Genomic DNA, 13,624 nt, shown 5'->3' on the forward strand with positions numbered 1-13,624 from the left:
CATCACTGCGTCGACAAGCCCAGCAGTAAACGCTTTGCCTCTGTCCGTAATAACAATGGCCGGGGCACCCTGCCAGAGAACAATGTTGCTAATAAAAAATTTGGCAGCCTCGGATGCAGTTCCTCTTTGGAGAGCTTTTTTTTCTACATGCCGAGTGAGGTAGTCGGTGGCGACTACAATCCACTTGTTCCACACGGACGACTTTGGAGATGGTCCCAACAGGTCCATCCCGACCTGTTCACACGGCTTCTCGGGGATTTGGACAGGTGCAGGAGGCCCGTTCACCGGAGTGGTGGCGCTTCCCGTCGTTGACATTCACGGCACGTGCGCACTTAATGCCGCACGCTTGCAGAACGTTTTGGCCAGTAGCATCACTGCTGGATCCTAGTCAGGGAACGGATGAAGCCGAGGTGACCCGCCGTCGGCTCTTGGTGGCAAGCCTGCAGAACCTCGTTACGAAGCACTGCGGGAACAACAAGCAGGTAGCTTCGGCCACGGGGAGAAAAGTTCGCTTTGTCACTAGAGGACCCGGTCACTAGAGGACCCGGTCACAAGTCTCAGGTAATGTTGTAAGGTGGCGTTCATTGCTGCTGTACCACACGGTACTCTCATCTTCCTCCATTCTTCCACTTCAGGGTCAGTATTTTCGTCGGAGGAAACTTGCTTGAACCACACAAGCCAGAGCGCATCCCTGTTTTGATCTAGAATGCAGATTTACAAAAAAGCCTTTTCTATATCTGCGGTAAAAGCGATGGGATGTCACCGAAATTTTATCAGCAGCGTGGTCAAGTATTCCAGAAGCCTTGGGCCATTTTCAAGGTGTTCATTGAGAGACGTGTACTCCGGCCCATGCGACGATGCGCCGAAAACCACTCGAACCACCCCGCACGGGGAACCTTGAGTAATCTTGGTGACGGTGAGTGACGACACCACGTACCCCGAGCCCCCCATACTTAGGTTGTTACCTACCGTGGCTAGAAGTTGAAAGGTGAAGGGTTAGAAGCCGTGAACGGTGGCCGTCCGAGCCTTGGTCAAGCTCCGGCCGATGGGCTCCCTGCCTGTCTACCGGGCAGGGAGGTCCGGGACCTCTTTGGCTACCAGGGTAAGGTCAAAAGAGAAAGTACCCCCGTCTCCCTGCTTTTATACTATGCTATATGGCATTTTCAACCCCCCCCCCCCCCCCCAGACGTGATCGGCCCCCGAAAAGGGGCCGCACCGAAGTTTCTTTTCCGCCACTTCCTGACTTGAGGCCTCCAAAACCGAACAACTATCCTCGCTTCATCGTGATGGAATCTGTAGACCAATCAAAACCTCTTGCTTCACAGTCGGTATTTCTCATTTCAAAGTTTCTTGACGGTACTGTTGGAGGGTCGTATAAGGCCAAAAAACATCGAACCGGTGAAATTCTTGTCGAGGTCAGTAGCCAGGACCAGGCCAATAAACTTCTTGCACAAACCAGCATCGCCGATCTTCCAATCCGAGTCACGCCCCACCGCAGCCTAAACAGCTCCCAAGGCGTGGTTTCCGAGTATGACCTACTAAATGAATATGAAGCTGACCTGCTGGAGGGCTTTCGTAGTCAGGGCGTAACAGCTGTCAGGCGCATAACCATCCGCAGAGACGATAAACGAATACCGACAAAGCACCTAATCCTAAACTTTGACAAGTCCACCCTTCCAGAATTCATCAACGCTGGTTACATCCGATGTTCAGTCCAGCCGTAAATCCCGAACCCGCGGCGCTGTTTCAAGTGCCAACGGTTCGGGCATGGCACAAACTCCTGTCGCGGCCGACTTACCTGCGCAAAATGCGCCCAGCACGACCACCCGTCCGACAACTGTAACGTTCAACAATTTCTTTGCGTAAACTGTCAGGGCCCACACGCGGCGTACTCCAGAAAATGTGAAAAGTTTCAATTAGAAAAGAAAATATTCAACATCAAAGTTACTGAAAACATCACCTTCCCAGAGGCGCGAAAGAGGTTCGCCTCTTTCCCCCTGGGGAGGTACGCCGACGCAGCTCGCCGCGGGTGGAGCGACGTCTGGTTTCGGCGGGGACCCAGTACCTCGAGTCTGACTTGGTCCCGCCGCCCCCCCCCCCCCCGTTGGGTTGCCTCTGGCAGCCCAACCCGCCTCCGCACCGCTCGCTGAGCCAGCAGCGGTTGTGGTGGCAACCTCTTCCGTCGGGACCGGTGCCGCTCCCGTCCCTGCCTCCGCATCCTCCAGTGCGTTGGAGGGTGCCATGGACACTACGGGCTCCTCATCGGCTCCAACCGCAACCGCACCACCCGTGCCACTTCTGGTGCCTCCGATACCTGAGGCGGTGGGGGGGTCAAACGAAGGGCCCCCGAAGGGGGGCCAAGTCCGGGGGGCCCGGTTCGACGGGTACACCCAGGACATCGGACGACGAGATGGACGTCGTGCCATTCTTGCCTGAAACGCAGCGCAAGGATCGGCCTCCGACGTCCAAGCCTACAGACGGGCCCAAAAAGCCCAATCCAAGAGTCACAGCCCCGAAAGACGACACATAAACATACACACTCCAGTAGGTCTCACACTAAATAATGGGAAGAAAAAATATTGTTCAATGGAACTGCAGAGGCCTTCTGAATAATCTTGACGACGTGTATGAGATTCTGCATACCAATCAGCCAAGTGTAATGTGTGTTCAGGAAACACATTTGAATTCTAAACACACAAATTTCTTGAATAGTTACCTGGTATACAGGAAAGACAGGGATGGCTGCACACACTCTTCTGGCGGTGTGGTCATAATCGTCCGGAAATCCTTAGCATGCCACCCTGTCACTTTAAACACTATCCTTGAGGCTGTAACAATACGCTTAATAATATTTCATAGGTTGATAACGGTATGCTCCACATACATTCCTCCTGATGTTACACTGTTGAGCTCTGACTTCGAGGCGCTGGTGGACCAGCTACCCGAACCATACATTCTAACAGGCGACCTTAATGCTCACAATTCTCTTTGGGGCTCTTCTTGTACGGATGCCCGGGGTCGCCTGATAGAGAAGTTTCTTACATCCTCTGGAGCATGCCTTTTCAACAATAAACAGCCTACATACCATAACATAGGACACAACACATACTGAAATCTTGACTTGGCTATTGGTTCGGCAATTCTCTTTCCATGTCTTGAGTGGGGTGTGGGCACCAACCCATATGGCAGTGACCACTTCCCCACTTCACTGACATATATAGGTAAAGGCCCAATCAGTTCATCTTCCCATAATAGGTTTAATGAGGCACGAGCTAACTGGAACACATTTACAGAGATATCGAAACTACACCACACATCCATAGGACACCTACACGTTGAAGAAGCTACCCAACTGCTCACGGCGCACTTCCTCGACGCTGCCGAAAAGTCCATTCCCCACGCCTCTGGTGCCCCGCGCAACCAGCGGAGGCCGTGGTGGAATGAGGACTGTAGGCGGGCGCGAGAGGCCCAGAACAAGGCTTGGGGTATCCTTCGTCGGTACCCCACGTCGGGAAACCTCCTCTTGTTCAAACGGGCCAAAGCGTTAGGAAAACGTGTGCGCCGTGAGGCAAAACGAGAGAGTTGGCACACCTTCTTGATATCCATAAACTCTTACACAGACACACACAATGTCTGGACACGAATACTAAAACTAAAAGGACAACAGACACACAGCCTGCCCCTGGTCAGTACAACAGGGGACACACTAGAAGATCAGGCTAACACACTTGCACAACACTTCCAACACGTTTCCAGCTCTGCACACTACACAAACACTTTCCTGAAACATAAAACCGCTTGTGAACAAAAGTCCCTACATGACAATAACAGGTCAAACTCTGGTTACAATTCTGAATTTACACTCTATGAGTTGAGGGTTGCCCTGAGCACATGTAAACCTTCAGCTCCAGGGGCAGATAAGATTACATACACCATGATACAACACCTACACCCAGACACTCTTGAAACACTCCTACACCTATACAATAAAATATGGCTTTCGGGGCAGATTCTACACTCTTGGAGGGAGGCCATAGTAGTGGCGTTCCTGAAGGAAGGGAAGTACCCTTCCTCTCCCGCCAGTTATGGTCCCATCGCTCTAACAAGCTGCCTGTGCAAGCTGCTCGAGAAGATGATAAATCGCAGGCTCGTGTACTTCCTTGAGTACAGCGGTCTTCTCGACAGCTGCCAGGCAGGCTTTAGGGTGGGGCGATCTACCAACGATCAACTTGTTGCGTTGGAATCCTTCATAAAAGATGCATTCGCTCCTAAGCAGTTCTGCCTTACGGTATTCTTTGATCTTGAAAAGGCTTACGACACAGCCTGGCGATATGGCATCCTTAGCGACCTGAAGTCCTTTGGTGTGTCAGGTAACATGTTAAATACCATTTCTAGCTACATGTCCACGAGTACATTTCGTGTTAAGGTTGGGTCATCCCTGTCCGGGATACATGTGCGGGAAAATGGTGTGCCGCAAGGAGGATTTCTTAGCTGCACATTGTTTATAGTTAAGATGAATTCCCTCCGAAAGGCATTGCCACCAACCATTTCCTGTTCCATCTATGTAGACGATGTTCAAATATCTTTTAAATCCTGTAACCTGTCAATTTGCGAACGTCAAGTACAGCTCGGTGTTAAGAAGCTTGCTGGATGGGCGGACCTTAACGGTTTTAAACTGAACCCGGGCAAAAGTACTTGTGTTCTGTTCTCCCGCAAGCACGGGCTTAATGCGGACCTGAGATTGCTCTTAGCCGTGCATCTATTCCTGTTAAAAGGGAGCACAAGTTTCTAGGTGTCATATTTGATGACAAGCTCACGTTCATACCTCACGTCAAAGCACTTAAACATAAATGCCTCAAAACACTAAACATTCTCAAGGTCCTCTCCCACCAATCCTATGGTGCAGACAAAGAACTACTTCTCCGGGTCTTTACCGCCTTAGTCTGGTCTCGGTTAGACTACGGCAGCGTCATGTATGGGTCTGCATCAAAAACCGCACTAAAAATGTTTGACCCAGTACTGCACGTGGGCCTCCGCCTTGCGTCGGGTGCGTTCCGCACTAGCCCGGCAAAGAGTCTATACGTTGAATCTAACAAATGGTGCCTTGAGGACCAACGAACGTACATGGATTTGCTCTCCGCTTTCCAAATTTCATCGATGGATAACCATCCTTTTAAACCTGTTTTTAATGATGCATCCACATCACCAGTGTTTGTAAATCGCCCATCCGTGATACAGAAAGCTTCGGATTTCAATATCTCCTTTTCAGACATTTACACATCTTCTTTTACTGACGTTTTACCACCCTGGCAGCTTCAACCTGTGTGTTGTGACTTGTCTTTCATGAATATCGATAAAACCAGGGTACCACAAACTGCAATTTTGCAGCACTTCTTCTCCCTGCAGTACAAGTATCAATGTGCAGAGTTTTATAGTGACGCATCAAAACCTGCAACCATAGTGTCTTGCGCTGCTCATGGACCAAACTTTGATGCATGCAGAACCATGAGCACATACACCACAATTTACTCAGCTGAAGCATATGGCATCTTACTCATTGCACAACACATTCTTGAACACAAAATCTCGAAGTCCATCACATATACAGATTCCTTGAGCGTTGTGCGCGCATTGGCATCATACAAGTCATGCAAAAACAGAATTCTCCATATGGTTTTCAACACTATCATGTCTATATATGCCCAAAAACTTGTTCTGGTGTTGTGCTGGGTTCCAGGCCATGCTGGGATTGCTGGCAATGAGGTTGCGGATCAGAAGGTGGCAGTTGCTGCACTCAGGGACACAGTAGATATAACAATACTACCACAGAGTGACCTTAAGCCACAAATTCGACAATACCTTCGTAGGAAATGGCAAGCACAGTGGAATGAACAGACAGATAACAAACTACACGCAATAAAGCCACACTTGGGACGATACACAACTGACTCACACAACAGACACACGGAAGTCGCCTTGGGTAGGCTGCGGATAGGGCACACCCATGCAACGCACTCGTATCTGCTGACGGGATCTTCTAGACCCCAGTGCAGCAGGTGCGGAGAGGCCCTATCCGTAGTGCATATACTAATCATATGCAAGGCACTTCACACAACACGACACAAACGCTTCAGAGAACTCTACAGACAACATATTCCCCTACATCCATCGTTTTTTCTAAGTGACGATGCCATTGTTTCCGTGAAACGTGTGTTTGAGTATTTGTCAGACGTCAAGTTTTTAAACCTCATTTCCTATCACGCATAATGAAATCTGGCCCTATACACCAGCCATGCCCATTGTCGTTTTGTGATTTTACTTTTGTTTTTGCTGACTTTACTTAGTGTTTAAGGCTTTACCCCTCATTTATGACTATTGTTTTGTCGCTCTTTGCCCCAGTTGGCCTTGCGCCATAAACATCCAACCATCATCATTATCATCCACTCGAACCTGGGTAGTTATGGACTCGCTGGAATTCCTTGAGTGATACGGCATGTAATAAATCGGGAAGGGTGGCGGTTCAATTTTATTTACCCGCTCTGCGTGTCCCAAAGTAATGTAGAACCGATGGTGGAGTTTTACCGCTGGCCGAATTCCGGATTACGCCGCAATTTCGTCTCAACAGCCAGAAGTCTCATCAGAGCTTGTGTCTTATTATCTTCCAAGCGACCAAAATTATCCATTCATGGGAGTGCAACCTTGTAGCAGCCCTCCCAAAACTTGTCGTTACGCTTCAAATACCAGAAACGTCTGAGACCTCATTTGTCGTATTCGCCTGGTCCACAATACCTATGTTCTCAAGCTCCCAGAACTTCGGTACAATGCTGTCTGCTGGTTGTGTAATCTGTAATGAAATTGGCGCCCGCGTGCGGAAGTCAGCCCATAGAAAAAAAGCGGGAACCTCGGCGCTAAGGCACGCGGAGGTGACAGACGAAGAAGAGGACAACAGATGAGATCTTATCAACAGAAGAGGTCCTGCCAGGCGTCCCTGGTTGAGTGTAACCCTTGAAAGGGGAACTCACGCCTTGAACGCTGTTTTTTCTCTTTCGAGGGGCCCCTGACCTTTGTCGACCTGGCGCCCGCGTTGTCTACCTGGCGCCCATTATGCCGCGTTGCCGCATCGCCGGTGGTGAAAAAGGCTGGCGGCATGTCCTGCCACATGTGGTTACGGAGTTGAGCGTCCACCGTGGTTGTGGAAGTCACCATGTGCATTCGTGTGCCTTGGTGGCGCCGGCCACCTACCGGTAAAAAAGGGTCAAGAGACTCCCCGGCCTGGCGCTCGGCTGTTGTGTGGGACAACAACGCTTGGGCAGTTCACCCGGAGAAATCTCCCTTTTTTCCGCCATTCTTTTTTCTGCAACGCCGACCGGCACCTGGGCCGTGGTTGAGGATGCTACGGCCGGACACCTCGGAGTCGGGCTTTCGCCACGGAAAAGCAGAGGCCACCTCCTGGTCCTTTCCGGATTTGTGCGATACCCGCATGCGCGGATTACGGCAGTGGCGACACCGGGGATAGCCGCCTTCCCCGCGACCGCAGTGTTTCTGTGGGGGTGATCGCAGCAGTGCCGGACCATCTGACGTCGTTATGCCGAGGGACACAGCGACCCCGAGGAGGCCATCGTGGACGTGGAGGCGCACGACGGGATGGCGCCACCCAAGGAGGTTGCCGCCACCCCTCCGCGGAGGAGGAAACAAGGGGGCGGCGGGGGCTTGTGCCATGCAGTGGAAGTAGCCCCGAAGGAGGAGACGGCCATGATATGCGTACGACGTCTCCGTCTGAGCGGTTCACCAGGAGCTTCACCTCCAAGAGGGCAGCCTGCAAAAGTCTCTCGATGACATCAATTCTTGGTGCAGGCATCTGGGCCTCACCCTCTCTTCTACCAAACCAGCACTACTTACCCTGGCCAACACATGGGCCGTCGGCGCTTAGCAGCTATCTGTCTTTCTGCTCAAAGCACGCCTATGCCAACACCATTGGCTCCACGGGTGTTGGGCTTGGATATCACTGACTTCGGTTCTACGGCTCCACGGATTCGCTCTTCCCAGCATAAAGCATCCCAATCACTGCATCTCTTTCGTAGGATTTCTGAAGGGCCGGCGCTGCAGCATCCAACATAATTCGCTTGCTGGTTCCAGCTTTTCTACAGCCCGCACAGTGTATCAGGATCAATTCAACTGTCTTGGAAAGTCAGACTGGGCTTCACTCCAACACATCAAAAATTGGCCATGCAAGCAATAACTGGACTACCAGCCCATACCCCCATCCCAATTTTCCACCAGGAAGCACAGCCGAGCATATTTGATGAATTAGTTTACCAGCGGCACGCCCTCAACCCAGACCCCGCTGGCCCTGCACCCTACATGACCAATTCACCAGCCCCACAGTTATCTAACACCACTATAAGACCGCCGTGAGTTTCATTAATTACAGACACGCGACCTATTTCTCACTTTCATCCCCAAACAGTTGGTGCTCTGGTTCCGCCTCCCATGAACAGTGCTGCCATTACCGCTACTTTCCTGTTTGTCGACGCTAGTGCATCAGATACCCCGCTCCATATGGCGTATTTTGCCCGGACATTTCTCCCTACCTAATTACATGCACCGACATCACGACGAAAAGTTGACCATTCACCAAAGTAGAGCTCCTCGCAGTGCGGGGTGCTCTGCTGCACACAGCTATACTTCTCACCCCGGCTTCAACTCAGTTTCCTCGGATCCGCTGCTGTCTGATTCCTCCGCTGCTGTCCGAGAGCTACGAAAAACTTATACGTCTAATGAACTTGTGTCATAAATCCGGGACATAGTGGACATTTATCCATGTCGTGTTCGCGTGTCATGGCGTGAACGCAACAGCCACCCCGGAATCCAGGCTGCAGATGCCGGCACACACCTCGTGCGTGTGAAATATCCCGCTCCTATGGAACCTTACTCAGCGGCTATTAGCCTCGCCAGTGATAAAGCACATCTTCGGCGCACCGCGCGCGCACTAATGCACCCGCGAGGAACTGATCTCCCTCGTGAGTTGTCCTGCTTAGATAATGAGGTCCTGCTCCAACGAATTCGCTCTGGGGTGGCCCTCACGCAGGTTGTGACGAGGACCTGGCCACTTCAATGCCATGCCCCGTTTGACTCGACGCTTCCCTTCTGCCCCACTCCTGTTGAGCAGGCTACAGCAGAGTATTTGGTGTGGAGCTGCCCTGCCCTGTAACGATTACGCACGTGCACCTCGCCTCCTGCGGCCCGCACCCCGGCCGTCCCCTGGACTTCGCCTCAGGGACACAGGTCCTCATCACAGCCTACTTCTCCGGTTTTTTTCTGGAATCCGGAGTGTATATGCATCTATAGATTTTGCTTTGCTGATGAGAAACTTGCGCAAAAAAAGTGCGGCGGTCCATCATTTCGTGCCCCATTTTGATAGCACATATTAGCCATTTCCCCTTTACAACGGGGGCAATTTCGAAAATCCCATTCACCTTGTTACAAATTTGTTGGTACAAAATCCTGAAATTATTTTTGGGGTTGTTGTGTTAGTAACTTTTCTACGCAATAGCAAATGGTCTATATCCACGCTCTGTGCCCTTTTGGAGAAATCTGTAAAAAGATCATTTGTACCAGATTCAAATTACCGTTTGAAACGTTAGCAAGAAAAAAACCTCGTAATGCAGTTTTTAGAAATTCAAGTACGGTACGTGCACCAGCAATAACCAGTTTGATATTTCAAGGGCCTGCGATATAATAAAGAAAACATAACGGTTTTTTTGCCAAGTTAACGTTTTTGTGCGTCTACTTTATGGAAACTTCAGTCATACTGAGTTACAGCAGGATGATAATGTGCTGCAGACGTTTCAAGACTCTTGAACCAGCATTTCTCCTGGGATTTAATAGAAGCTTTTCGGCTTTACGACACTTTTATTTTGTAACCATCGCAACATTTCTGTATTTGTACGAGTAAAATGTATCCACAAAAAGTAATTCGGTATGTATTAAACCGTCGAACATAAATTGCGGAATCTGTAAAGATGGTCAAGTTATTCCGATCCGCAGATTCTCACCATGAAGGTTTGTTAGACAAAACCTTCAAGCTTGTTTTTAAAGATTTTTACGTGACACATAAATGAACAAACACCACTTCGGAATCTCCACGGACGATCGAGATATCGAGAAAATTTCGAAAACACAATTTCGTCTTTTTTTAAGAATAGAATTGTCAAATCTCGCGCCTTAGTACTTCCCTAAACTATAACAAAAACTACTCCCGAAATTTCAAGCGAAAGGAACAGCTGGCCATTTTGTAGAAGGCAAGTGGTTGTTGTGAAAAAGAGAATTGCACGTTCTAGCCTGTTTGATAAACAAGAAAGCAAAACGTCACTTCCGCAATAGATTCCGCCTGGTATGACCTATTTCGAAACACTTTAGCGTCTCAATTCTTGCAAAATACATTTGTTCGCATTCGTACATGAACGTTAAGTACGTAGCATATTCAGTGTTGACGCTTGATGGCAATACAAATTAAGGAAAGGTGTATGTTGCGCAAAATAAAGCATCCTCACGTGTTAATACAATTTTCCATCGTTCTGGCTATGAAAGCCAATGCGCCTAACAGTTGCCTTATCGAATTTTCAGTTGTTTTATTTGTCTTAAACTTTGTATTTCCCAAACGCTTCCAAAATATGTTTACGAAAGCGCTATCTTGATTATTTGCAAAATTAGCACACTCGTGCTTATAGAAGCGCTCAGTCACTTACCTTCCAGGCATCCGGGACTTCTTCAGGCAAGGTCTTACAATGTCTCACAAATAAGATGAAGCCAAATCTAAACAAAATGCTCGGCAGTGTAGCCATACTGTTGAGAATATGTTACACGGCGCTTTGTGTACCTGTAGTGACGCATACTTGCAGCTATACAATCACACAGATAGAAAGAGGTCGGGTATCCTTCTTAGTTGTGTTTTTCCAGTTTTTTAGTATTTATTTGCGTTATTTGTCTTTATTTCTTCGTTGTTGTCATTGATATGTCACATTTAAGGCACTTTATATCGAGCTAACACAGTTACCACCCAATGCAAAGTGCAGAAAAGATCCACTGTTTTTTTTTCTTCTGTAGAAACAAGGCGCCCTCACAACGGCTTGATGCAGTTGTTTTATACCCGTGTGTCACGAGCGTTTTAAAAACAACATTTCAGTCGAATGGCCTTAAAAATTTCAAATGCCACTCGAACGGGAAGAGGCTCCGCCGAAATGGTCGCAAACTCTCAAAGGCAGCAGAAAGTTTCGGCAGTCACTCACCATATTTTGTTCTCGCCACCGCTGCAAAGCTTTGTTCTTGTAACTTGTCAAAACCTTTAATGATCAAGTTAACCTGGGCCGAAAAACCCAATTGTGAGTGATGAAATTGGTAACAACCTACAAACACGCACAAACCATGCGCATAATAAGCAGTTTTCTTTCGCGCCGTCGTTGTCGAGAATATGAGGTTACCCTGTAATGGTAGATTGAGGTACAGAAAAAAAATAGTGCCCTTCCACTCTGTGAAGAAGGATGACCTGCGAAGCTGGACGCAGTACACGAAATGCACGAAACAAAACACGTTTGTTTGTAATTTGCGAACGAGCAATTCTCTTAAACCAATAAAACTTTGAAAGACTCGATATTTATTTTAGTGAACCAACATAGAGCTGTCTGTTTCTATCCCGCTTCTTAGGCACCTTACTGTCTGCGTAACACACTAACCCAATCCGCTCGACAACTGAGGACACCGGAAAGTTCGCACCGGGGCGGTGGACGCACACGTTTAAACCTCCCGCCAGCACGACGGCCATATGTCATCAGTGAGGGCTATAAACCTATATATGCACCTCCCCCCTTCCCTCCTCTCCTAACTACTGCCTGATAAACAGGCAACCAGATATGTGCGCGTGCTTAGAAGAGAAAGGTACTGCCGAAATGGTCCCTTTGAAGGCCCTTCAAACTGAACAAGAAATATTGTCTCACGTGGGCGTCCGGGAGAGATTCCCAGGTACTCGGCGAGCTGGAACTTGCAGTGGAAACAGTGGCGGCAGCGGCCTTCTGTTCACGAGTACGGATTTCTGGTCGAGTTGGTGTTGCATAGCAGGAAAAATTCATAGCGCATGCGCACAAGGACAAGAAGGGAGAGACATCACAGAGCGCTACTTTCAACTTCAGAGTTGAAAGTAGCGCTCCTTGGTGTCTCTCCTTTCTCGTCCTTGTCCGCATGCTCTATGAATTTTTCTGCAAGGCTTTCTGTTGTTTACGCAACAATTCGCACTTCTGTTCCGGCAGACGCACTTTCGATTCCCGCTATTCTTCTTCGGAGCGAACGACACGCGTCTGTCCATAGCGAGTTAGCAGCTGGAAGGACTTTACTCCAGTGTACAAACCTGCGGTTGTCCGTTTCCGTTACACGTCATAGGCATCTCACGTGTCGTAGGCATTTCACGTGTTTTTTTCACGTGAAAAATATTATCAGTGTGCTTTTAAGAACAAAGTTTTCTTCGTAAATAAGTTTTTGTAAATGCAGCGTGCAGAAACAGCGCCAGACAGTCCGAGCGTTCAGCTTCAAAGGCGTTTAGTACCTAAAAGGTCGTTGGTGGTGCTCCTTTGTCTTTAATAGCATTTCAACCGTATGTATTTTGAAGAACTCGTGTAGCAGCTGAAATATGGCATTTGGGTCAAATGACAGTCGGTTGAAAGCCGTCCGAAAGGCCTGTGTCGCATGGGTATTAGTGCTCCTTGTCTTGGTGCTCGTGTTCAATGCATTACAAAAAGGTAGTGTGCAGCGTTAACAAATGCATACAAATGACCCCTTTTACGCTTGGGCGTGAATTGGTTTCGTTTAAATTTATTGATGCGCACATACTTCTTTCTGCGCGTGCATTTGTTCAAAAATATGAAATAGTTTTCCAGCATTAGAAAACGCGTAATTTAACTCTCGATAACTAATATGCAATTGTTTGCATATTTACCGCGTATGCTGCTAGAAGTACGTTTATATCTATGCACTAATAAAAATATGCGGCGTCATTCTTCACTTCAACGGACACCCGCCCAATCTTTTTTTTTTTTTATATATCACGAGAGTCGAACGTTTGGCTGATTTGCGCTGAATAACGGAGTAACACGAAAACACGACGAGAGTTAACGCATGCGCACTGAGCACTGGCTACGACGGCCATCGTCTGCTAGGCTCTTCTATACTCGGGAACAAGTTAAGAACGGAAATAGCTCATGCACGGTATCCCTCCGCCAAAAATGGACTCTGGCCAAAGCGACCGATCTAGATTTCAACGGCAGCGCGTTTTGAAAGGAGGCTGCCATGAATGCATGATATCGTCTGCCTTTTCTCACGTAGTCTGTTTGTCGTCGCTGCATATTAAGACCAAAAAATCACAGAAAGGGCCGGTGCCATGTTCAAAATATTCCCAGTAACGCCCTAGTTGCGCCGCGCGGAGTAACATGAGGCTGTAGTGATGAAGCACATGTGCAACTTCCGTTGCCTTTCTTAAATTGTCCCTGAGTATAGGAGCTGAGTGCAACCCCGAATAGTTTTTTTCGCTTATCACACCACTCACCGTCTTTGTTCAAGAGAAGGCCTGTTGCGTCAA

The 13,624-nt window shown here is 48.6% G+C and overlaps 1 long non-coding RNA gene across 3 annotated transcripts in view; it reads right to left on the reverse strand.

Annotated features, from left to right (window-relative positions):
* LOC144167378 (uncharacterized) overlaps positions 1-12,220 on the reverse strand; it is a 44,872-nt gene extending 32,652 nt beyond the window's left edge. Inside the window, exons 1-2 of one of the 3 annotated variants that reach the window (XR_013321974.1) lie at positions 11,994-12,220; positions 11,289-11,361 (exon numbers count right to left, since the gene is read on the reverse strand). This is a non-coding gene — a long non-coding RNA (uncharacterized LOC144167378). Of the gene's footprint in view, positions 1-10,748; positions 10,890-11,288; positions 11,362-11,993 lie in introns of those variants that run through there. The other 2 variants (XR_013321976.1, XR_013321975.1) reach the window with 2 other exon arrangements.
* Between the last annotated feature and the right edge of the window lie 1,404 nt (positions 12,221-13,624).

The sequence above is a fragment of the Haemaphysalis longicornis genome, unplaced genomic scaffold, assembly GCF_048455015.1.
Source record: "Haemaphysalis longicornis isolate Haplotype H1 unplaced genomic scaffold, Haemaphysalis longicornis Haplotype H1 scaffold_2, whole genome shotgun sequence".
Classification (NCBI taxonomy): Eukaryota; Metazoa; Arthropoda; class Arachnida; order Ixodida; family Ixodidae; genus Haemaphysalis; species Haemaphysalis longicornis.